The sequence below is a fragment of the Pezoporus flaviventris genome, unplaced genomic scaffold (assembly GCF_033815535.1).
Source record: "Pezoporus flaviventris isolate CSIRO_AGI_PZ_B2104156 unplaced genomic scaffold, CSIRO_AGI_Pfla_v1 ptg000031l, whole genome shotgun sequence".
Taxonomy (NCBI): Eukaryota; Metazoa; Chordata; class Aves; order Psittaciformes; family Psittacidae; genus Pezoporus; species Pezoporus flaviventris.
Window position 1 is genome coordinate 21,291,009 of NW_026892579.1, and position 9,623 is coordinate 21,300,631.

Below are 9,623 nucleotides of genomic sequence, written 5' to 3' on the forward strand. Positions count from 1 at the left end.
AGCATGAAAAGAAGCTCAACTATGAGAGGAATTCCAACAATTGTATCATACACCCTTCTCCTGTCAGCCAGAAAAAGCTTGCTAAGAAATTACATGAGCCAAAGACTGTAACTGTACTGGGTTCTTCAGTCCATTCATTTGGGACAATTTTTCAGTGTTAGTTAATCTGTCTCAGCCTACAGCTAGGATAGAGCTACAGAAATACTGGAAGAGAAGGGTACTCTTCCTTACTATACCTGCATCTCTTATATCTCTGCAAATTGCAAAAACAATTTAAAAGAGGCCTTAGTTGTATGTTTAAATCACTTCCCTTCCATCCTCTGTAGATTACTAGATTAAGGTAAAAAAGGATTGTTGCAAGATAAATACTTATTTCTCCCACCTTTATACAATGCCAAATACAATCCCTAGCTGTAAAACAGTAATAAATCCAGTGCAGAAAGCTGGATACTGGAGTCAAATTTAGGAGTCTCTTTCTGTTCTGTTACAATTCACCCATGACAAGAGTAAAAAGGATCCATGGACCTTCTTCTGGCCACAGATCATTCTCCAAGACATGTCCACAGCTTTTACTTTGTCCAGCACTTGTAGCATTCAGCAGAACACCTTCCAGTGCAGCCACTTCCAGAGGCTGATCTTGAGACCCATGGTCATTGTGTTCTGTTCTCCTTCCTCTTTGCCCTTAACATGCAACCTCTCAGTTACTTTCACCTGTATCATCCAGGAAAAGGATGAGAAAACTTCTGTTCATAGTTATGTCACCGTAGGCAATGGTGGCTGAAGGAGTTGGCTGTTAGTTGCTCACACCAGCAGTTAACTCAAACCATAGCATGACCCAGATAGCAGCAGAAAGGTGACCTGGCATATTTTGTTGGCTGGCATATTAGCAATGAACTGTGGAGGAAATGGAGAGGGCCATATGGAAATGGAGAGTGAAACATCATACAAATTGACAACACATCAGGAAGTTATTCATACATGGGAGAATGACAAAAAAAAAGGAGAGAGAATGAAAGCATAAAGGGAATTGTGTGAATAATACTTTGAGATTACTTCAGCAACGTTTGAAGTATTCATGTGTTTGCGGCTTCCATATGGCAAAGCAGAGAGGTAGCCACACCACACGATCTGTCCTGCAGCTCTGGCAATGCACACAATGATGATAGTAGGTTTGGACATGAAACTTACTGATGGTGTGAACAAAACCTGGCATCAGTAGAAGCCTACTTGCCCACTAATAAATTGGCATCGGGGAGTGTTCCACAATCCTGAATTGAAATCATCTATACTAGCAAGTTAAAATGTTCCCTGTCCTACTTTCAGCCTGAACCAACTAACCTTCCCAGCTGTTGTCCAGGGTGTAGGACCTCAACACTCTAAGCCCTTCTTCATAGCAGAGGTGCTCCAGCCAGGTGCTCTGGTCATCTTCCTGACCCTCCTCTGGACTCACTCCAACAGGTCCATGTGCCTCTTGTGTTGGGGACCCCAGAGCTGGATGCAGTACTGCAGGTGGGGCCTCACGAGAGCAGAGTAGAGGGGAGAATCACCTCCCTTGACCTGCTGGTCACACTCCTTTTGATGCAGCCCAGCATATGGTTGGCTTTCTGGGCTGCAAGAGCACATTGCCAGGTCATGTCCAATATTTCGTCCACCAGTACTCCCATGTCCTCCACATGGCTTCCCTCAGACCATGATTCCTTGCTGAAAGGTTGGATTCTGTAGAGTCAAAATACATGAATCGTACAGACAAACGTCTCAAGTATGTAGAAAAGGTATTCGATCTTGCCCTGTTGTTCTGTCCTTAGTCTGGCTACGTCTGTACCAAGTTTAATGTACGACTGATGTGAACACATCGGGAATTACCCTGCGCACACCACACCTCAACCTATTTACTTTGAATAAGTGGCAGCAAGTGCCATATTGATTTGGGAGCCACACCTTATGATTATCTTATCTTTGGGCTACAACCGTGAGGCATCCTCTGGTATTTACGTTTATGTGGCTGGTTTTCTGTGCAACCTGGGACATCTTATTTAAGCATGCTAAAACTGCATTTCTTCATCTCTAAATTGGGCACAATTCTTTCCTCAGGGGATTGTTAAGAAGCCACATTAATTAATGGTTATAAGAAGAGGAGATCCTGGGGTGAATGAAATAGATACATGAAAAGCATTCTTATTATTCATAATAGGACAGCACATTCTGTTTATATGTACGTAGAGAATATACACACTGTACACACTGGCTCAAGACAGATGAAGTTTACCTAAACTATATATAGGGTGGGATTAATTTTCTTTAGTCATTTAACACTTAGGTATTTCACCTAGTCACTGTTTTAGGCTCTTAGTATTATCGGTAGAGACAGAAAATCTCAGGCAATGGCTTGTTTTATTTAAGGGTGTTTGAATGTGTCTTCCTCTCCAAGTGTCTGTATTCCTCCCCACTGCTGATGAAACCTAAAGCAGTTCATAGAAGATATGCAGGTGCACAAGGTAGTGAGATTAAGCACAGACTTACCATTTTGCTCAATCAACTGCTGCTATGTATTATTTATTCATAAGAATAAGGCTAAAATATCACATATATAAGATTATAATATACGTTGTACCCACCATGTCCTTTAAGTTGGACAGCCAGATAACAAAAATTCTATAAGCTATTATTGCCCATGTGGGTTGTTATTACACTGTGCTATTAGTGTACAGACACAACACAGGAGAACCATCTGGAAACTCCGAGTCCTGCAGGCACGAGCTCATGTTTCTTCATTGAATGCATGGCAAGCCTTAACCACAGAAATCGAATACGCAGCAAGAATCTACTTAAACTTAACATCAAAGCTGAGTTCATGTATGCAAAAAGGAAAGGAGGAGTAGGAAGAGGTGAAAAAGGTGGAATCACCTCCGATACCTGTTTAAACAGCAGCAAGATCAATGATTCATTATTACAGGTCACTGTACCTACACAGGAATATTTTCTTGGCAGTCTCTATGCATAACATGGACCAGATGCCATTTTCTCTAGCCTCACCTCTCATATAAATGGATGTTTCAGCTGCTTCTTGACACAATAACAAGTGGGTCTGAGGACCATGTCCTCTGTGCTGCAGCCACTGAACAGTTCTGGGCTGGCATTGTGTTATGCATGGACCTGCACCTTGGTGGAATTATCTGGTGTTCTCCCTTACCCCTGCATCAACAAAAGAGAGGAGATAGACTTTGTAATAAGATACTGTCCTAAGGGGCATTGTTCTTTAGATACAAATATTGTACTGTGTAAAATTATAAAAATATTCGAAGTATGATTTCCTTTCTGCAGTTAAATAACCTCTGTGGCATTTGAATACACCCTGGAGCTAGACCTATACCTACAGATACTCCTTTCTAGACCATGCTGGTAGAATGAATGCTACTGTATACCATATGTACCTCTATTAACTTTTGGCTGCATGATAGCCATTTTCATGTTCAGAGTTAATTCTTCATTATTACTAGGTATTTTTCCTTACCCAGTGTCTGATGTATGTTGTTATATTGCATTATATCAACTTCTTTTTCTTTCTTTAACACACTTTAACAACTGATCTTTTAGAAGGATTGTAGAAAATACAGGTAAACTGAGTCATTGTAGAAAATACAGATAAACTGTAGTTTTTCTGACGTACTAAGAATTTTGAATATCAAAGAAACTATTTTTCTTCCCCAGAAGGTTATGCCAGTAAGTAGCTACAGCCTGAACTTATTCCATGCTTTTTTTAATTCCCTTTTTAATGTTTCAGACAGGGTTCTTTGGTGCTGAAAGAGACAGATTGTTCTGTCATTTGGGGGGTGCCCATAAAACTCATTTCAAAGACAGATCAAATGGTCACAGATTTCTAGCAGCTAGGGAAGTCTATTGGAGAACTACCAGTCATTGGCTTCTCCTGTTGTTACTTTCTGTTCTGCTGTTGGTTTCTACCAGACACAGCCTACCTTTTCTTGAACATTTTCACATTCTTACAATAAATACAATGTTTAATCTTGTTCCAGGAGTTGCAGATTCCATTCCCTTTCATTAGGTGTCAATCTAAATGGGACATACAGGCAGTTTATTCAGAATTGAATAGAATAGAATGGAATAGAATAGAGTAGAAGCAGCTCCTCCCTTGTGCTGCTGGCTACACTCTTGCTATCACAGCTCAGTATGTAGTTGACCACCTTTGCTGCAAAGGCACACCGCTGACTCATATCCAGCTTGCTGTGCAGAACGACCCCAGGCCTATTTTTGCAAAGCTGCTTTCTGGCTCAGTCCCCACCCCGTACTGTGGCATGGTGCTATTCCATGCCAGATGCAGGACTGCATTTTCCCCTGTTGAATTTCATAGAATGTTTGTCAGCCCATTCCTCCAGCTTGTCAAGGTAACTCCAATGGCAGCCATATCATCCAGCACAATGACTTCTCCCCCAAACTGGATGTCATCTGTGAACCTGTGAAGGGCACATGCTGTTCCACTGTCAAAGCCATGTATGGAGATGTTAAACAATTTGATCCCAATAGGAATGCCAAATGAATTCCTATAAACAGCACTATGACACTTCCAGCCTGTTATTCCAGCCTTTGTTTTACTCACTTTGTAATTCATGAAGCTAGTCTCTATCTCTCCAAAGATGCTGCAAGAGACAGAATAAAAAGCTTGCAAAAGTGAAGGTAAATGACATCCACTGCTCTGCCCTAATCTTCAGATCCAGTCATTACATTGTAGAAGGCAATTAGGTTGGTCAAGCACAATTTGTACTTGTTTTTTTCCCTATCACTTTCTTCTCTCTTATGTGCCTGGATATGGTTTACAGAAGGATTTACTTCATAATCTTCACAAGGACTGAAGAAAATTGGCCTGTATCTCCCCAGCTCTTCTCCCTTGGCTTTCTGGAAGATGGGTGTGACATTTGCTTCTGCAGTCATTGGGAACTTCTGATCATTGCAATCTTTTGAACAGATAAAGATCAGCTTTGCAGGGATATCAGCCATGCACCCTGCTTGGCTATGTGTTCAGGTTACTTAAGTAATCCCTTAAGTCTTCCTCTAACCTTGGCTGTATTCCTCCAAACACATGGGAAGCCTGAGAACAGACCTAGCCACAAAAGACTGGGGCATGGACACCTCAGCCTTTCTATCTCCTTCATCACTAGGTCACTTGTCCACTTGGCCTTAGTCTTCCTCTTGCTGCTTTTGTTCCAATAGAAGTCCTTCTTGTACCCCTTCATGTCCTTCACCAGATTTTACTCTGGCTAAGCTTTTTCTTTTCTAGTTTAACCTCTACATGCCTGTGCATTCCTTCTTTACTCTCTTGAACAGCCTATTCCTGCTTCCATCTCCCATAGGCTTCCTTTTTCCACGTAAACCCAGTCAAAAGTTCACCATTTAGCAGTTTGGTCTCCTCATACGTCCCAGCATGCCCTGCATACAGAAGTGCATGCTTCTCATGCTTAGAGAAAGTTATTCCTAAATATCAATACATATACCCCCTCTCTCCTGAGCTCCTTTGTCTTTCAAAGCAGCAGCTCCTGGGAACCGTACTACAAAGTTCTCTCTATTGAAGCTCAGAGTCATTATTGCCACTTGTCTCTTTTGCTTTCCATCTTTAAATCCTATGGCTTTTAGTATGACTACAGCAAAGAAGACCAGTTCTTTTGTTATTAGAATCAGCTAGGCAGAAATAAAAGAAAAAAAATATAATTATTCAACAAGTTTATTAAAAAAAATTAAAGATTGTTTTCATGTTGACACGTATTAATAAATTGATCCTCAAAGTATAATAATAATTATTAAGTTAATACGATTATTAATTAATATTAATTAATATAAATATTTGATTGTGCTCTTTTAGGGCAAGATCTTTTTCCTCCCTCACATTTTCAGTTGCCCCTTTCTCAATGAAAAGGCAAGTATTATATTTCTGTTAGTGTTTCTGCCTGCAAATGACATAAAATAGGTGTCTGTAAAGACTCTACGGAAGTCCAAAGAGTTCTGTTCATTTATACTGAGCTGAGGATCTCTTCAGACTGTAGCTTCATGAATTGCTGACGTAATACAGATACAGAACTACTGTTCTGTGTCCATGAGAGCCTCCATTCCTATGATTTTTGGACAGGTATTACAGTATCTGGTTGGGGTTTGTCATTCAGGCATACTTTAATATTGTCTCTAACATATAGATCTTCCAGTGACAAGGCTTCTCAGGTTTTGGTTTTAAGAATCCTGTTCCATTACATAGATAAGACCTAAAATTTTTAGACAAGACCTGAGGCAAAATAAGGACTTGTGGCTAGACTGGGGTTGATGAAATGTGCATGGCAGATAAAATGTGCATATTTTGTGTACCTACTCATATGCAATAGCTTCCTTCTAAAAAGCACAACCGTTTAGGGTGTCACCTTCCCTTCTGGGAGTCCATTTAGCTGCCATGTAGAGCTGTGACTCTTACCTGGATGACAAGTACCTTCATTCCCACTGGAGCTTTGCAATCCTGGCAAAAATCTTGAGTATTAATTGCCTCTTACAGTAAGAATGGATGTCTCACAGGCTAACACCAAGCCCAGCATCACAACACCCTGAAATGGGCAGTGCAATCCCCAGCAGGAAGCACAGTGCACCTGTACAGCAGCCCTCTCTGGGGATTTCCCTGCCTTTTCCAAGTCTGAAGAGAGGGATTTATGTCAACTTGGGCTGAGTGCGGACAGGAGCTTGTAGAAGACAATTTCAAAGTCCTTTACAAGGTAATGGCTGTTTTTCTGATTTCAACATATTCTTGGTATTAGCTTCTTCTCTAGTTCTGTTGTTTTAAAGCACCATTGTGTTATACACACACAACTACTACAAAATTTTCTGTTGAGAACCCTGCCGAGTAAAAAGCTTTGGAGCAGCCGCTTAATGAAAATGTACAAGAAAACTCTCACACATTTTGTGAGAAATTTGGAGTTTCACTATTCCTAGTGTAGGAAATGTTATGTTTTAGAAGTAATATGTGTCTTGCTTACAACTCCCTAGTGGATCTTCAGATTCTTTCCAAGTGGGGGCCTGAGGCTCATGCCTTAACCAGTCATGTCTGAATATGGCACTGGAAAGATCAGTGCACGAAGGTTTTATACCAATGAGTGGACAAGATTTAGTTAACTTAAGGGAGATCCCAACATTTCTGCTCTATTCCATTCCAGAGAGCAGGAACTGGCATTGCATTTCTCCAGGCTTGATTTCACCATACATAAAATGAACTGAATAATACCCATTTATCTCAGCAGGTTGTTAATATGGCTAACCTGTTGTGTATAAATATATAACCCTGTGGCAAATTCTTCCACATGATCTTCTGAGGACAGGACAACAGGAGCCTCTAATAACGACTGGCACTCGGGCCCTGTCCATCAAGGGCATCCAGATCTACAGAATATCCCGCTGGCAGAGTAAAAGGGAGTGTGTGCCAGGTCACACTGGTTCAGAGGCTCAGAGGGTTACACAGCCTTTATGCAACTCCTTTACCACAATTTTGTCCTCCACACACCACACAGATAAAGGGTATGCCCAGCACCATTGTTACCACCCATACTTGCACAGTTACAGCCAGAGACAGCATAATAGCACAGAGCTTGCAAAATCAACGCCCTTCCACCTTACTGTATTGCTATAAGTGGCTTCTGCAGGGGACAATGCCCTACATTTCAGGCCATTACTAGCGCAGAAGCAAAGGTGCAAAATCATCCCTACAAACAGCTACACGCCTTCTGGAGGCTGACACACCCAGTGAAGTGGGTGCAGCAGCAGTGACACACACCTATGGAAAAGGCTGGATTTGGTAGTTAGCGACATGCTGCAGATCTGACTATACATGTTGCTGTCATTTCAACATAGTGCCCTCAAAACATCAGCTGATAGTTTGGCACAGCTGTTCCCCAGCATGTACACATATGAAGCCCTCATTGCAAAAGCATGCTTACCACACCTCACAAATGATAGATGCTGTGACAGATATCACTGCAGATAAAAACCTTAGCTGTGTAAAAGTATGAGAAACCATGTAAGAAAAGTATCAGTAAAGCAGAATGAGATGGTGTGCATACAGGTTTTTATCATCCTTGTATCCATGAAAAGCTCATTTTTAAAAGGAAGGTGAAACACAGATAAAGCTATGAATGTGTACCTGCTGGGTACACAACACATCTCATATACTGCATATACACATCAGCTTCTTGGTTAGGGTGAAATCTCTCACAGAGGAATCACTTATAAATGAGTGGAGCTGGGAAGCACAGGATTAATGGCTCCTCTTCTGGACCATCACAGAACAGCATCAGCTTAAATTGGATGCAGCCCAGCACTGCAGGACAGCACTACCTCCAGTTGCTGTCCAGATTTGCAGTAAATGGGGTTAGTTCTACAGTTTAAAACCTGTAAACATAATGATCTGGAGTCAAACCATAGTTATATTTACTTGGGAATAAAACAATGTAGTTTGGGAGGAACTGGTCTACCACTCCCCTGGTCTTCTTCTCAGGACCAAATTTTTGGGTAGAAAGATGGAGAAGAAATGTCAATACGTATATAGAGTCCTGTGGAAACAGAAGTTGTATTTACCTCACTAGGAATTCTCTCTGCTGGATGTCTGGCCCTTGAGCATTTAAACTCAAGGGATCTTAAACATATTTTAATTCTGGTATTTCAGATAAAACCACAGCAAAAATGGCTGATGTTCAAAACATGAAGTTGGTACAGACCAGAAATCAAATTCAGTGCTGATGCTCGCAGATGCAAGTGAGGTAACACCTAGTGGAAACTTACAACAAAGGTATGTTTTGGCCAAAGCCTGCACTGACTATTAACATCTCTGAATACTTTCTGATGCACTATTTGGTGCACTTGCATTTGCAAACATTATATTTGGGTTGGAAAAACACTGTTTTGATGCAGTTGAATGTATGAAAGGACAGATGGCATCTAGCAGATGGTTTAGAAGACAAAAGAGCTGGATCTGTTTCAGATCCTAAGGAAGCCTCCCCGTGCAAAAGCTGTGTAATCCCTGTGTGCCTGAGTTACCCCACCTCAAATTATGGAGTTAACAACATGTTACGTAATAAACAAAAAAAAATTAATTAGTGCTGAAAGACACATTGTTGGTTGCAATGTTATTATTTTTAGAAAATTATGGTTGTTTGAAAACAGCTTCTTTTAAGCATGTATGGTTTAAAGATGCCTTAAACCACCCTCTGTACTGAAGCAGATAGCATTTGTACTATTGCATATGCATACACTTAAGCCTGTACTTATTGATTCAAAGATCAGACAGGCTTTTTTGGCACAGCCAGCAGTCTTTATAAAGCATATCAGCTAGAAAGCTTCAGTGCAAGGAGCATATAAATTTGACAGGCTGTGAAAGAAATCCCATACGCTGCAAATTGATGTGTTAACTTATTTCATCATTTTCCCTCTTCAAACATTAATGGAACAAAATGAAAAAAAAATGATAGTTTAATTAAAACATTTCTAAAGTTCTTCTAAACAGTTTAGATTTGGTCATGCTTAATGCATATAATAATTTGTATGCCTTCTTTACTGGTAAGTGAACGGTTCGCCCTTTACCAAAGGGCACC

General features: G+C 40.7%; 1 long non-coding RNA gene across 1 annotated transcript; it reads right to left on the minus strand.

Moving 5' to 3' along the window:
- Window positions 1–377: 377 nt before the first annotated feature.
- On the minus strand, window positions 378–5,463 carry LOC133273432 (uncharacterized). The gene is made up of 3 exons (XR_009744793.1): window positions 4,613–5,463; window positions 3,034–3,192; window positions 378–1,716 (listed from the first exon to the last, which is right to left on the minus strand). It is a non-coding gene; the product is annotated as an uncharacterized LOC133273432 (long non-coding RNA).
- Between the last annotated feature and the right edge of the window lie 4,160 nt (window positions 5,464–9,623).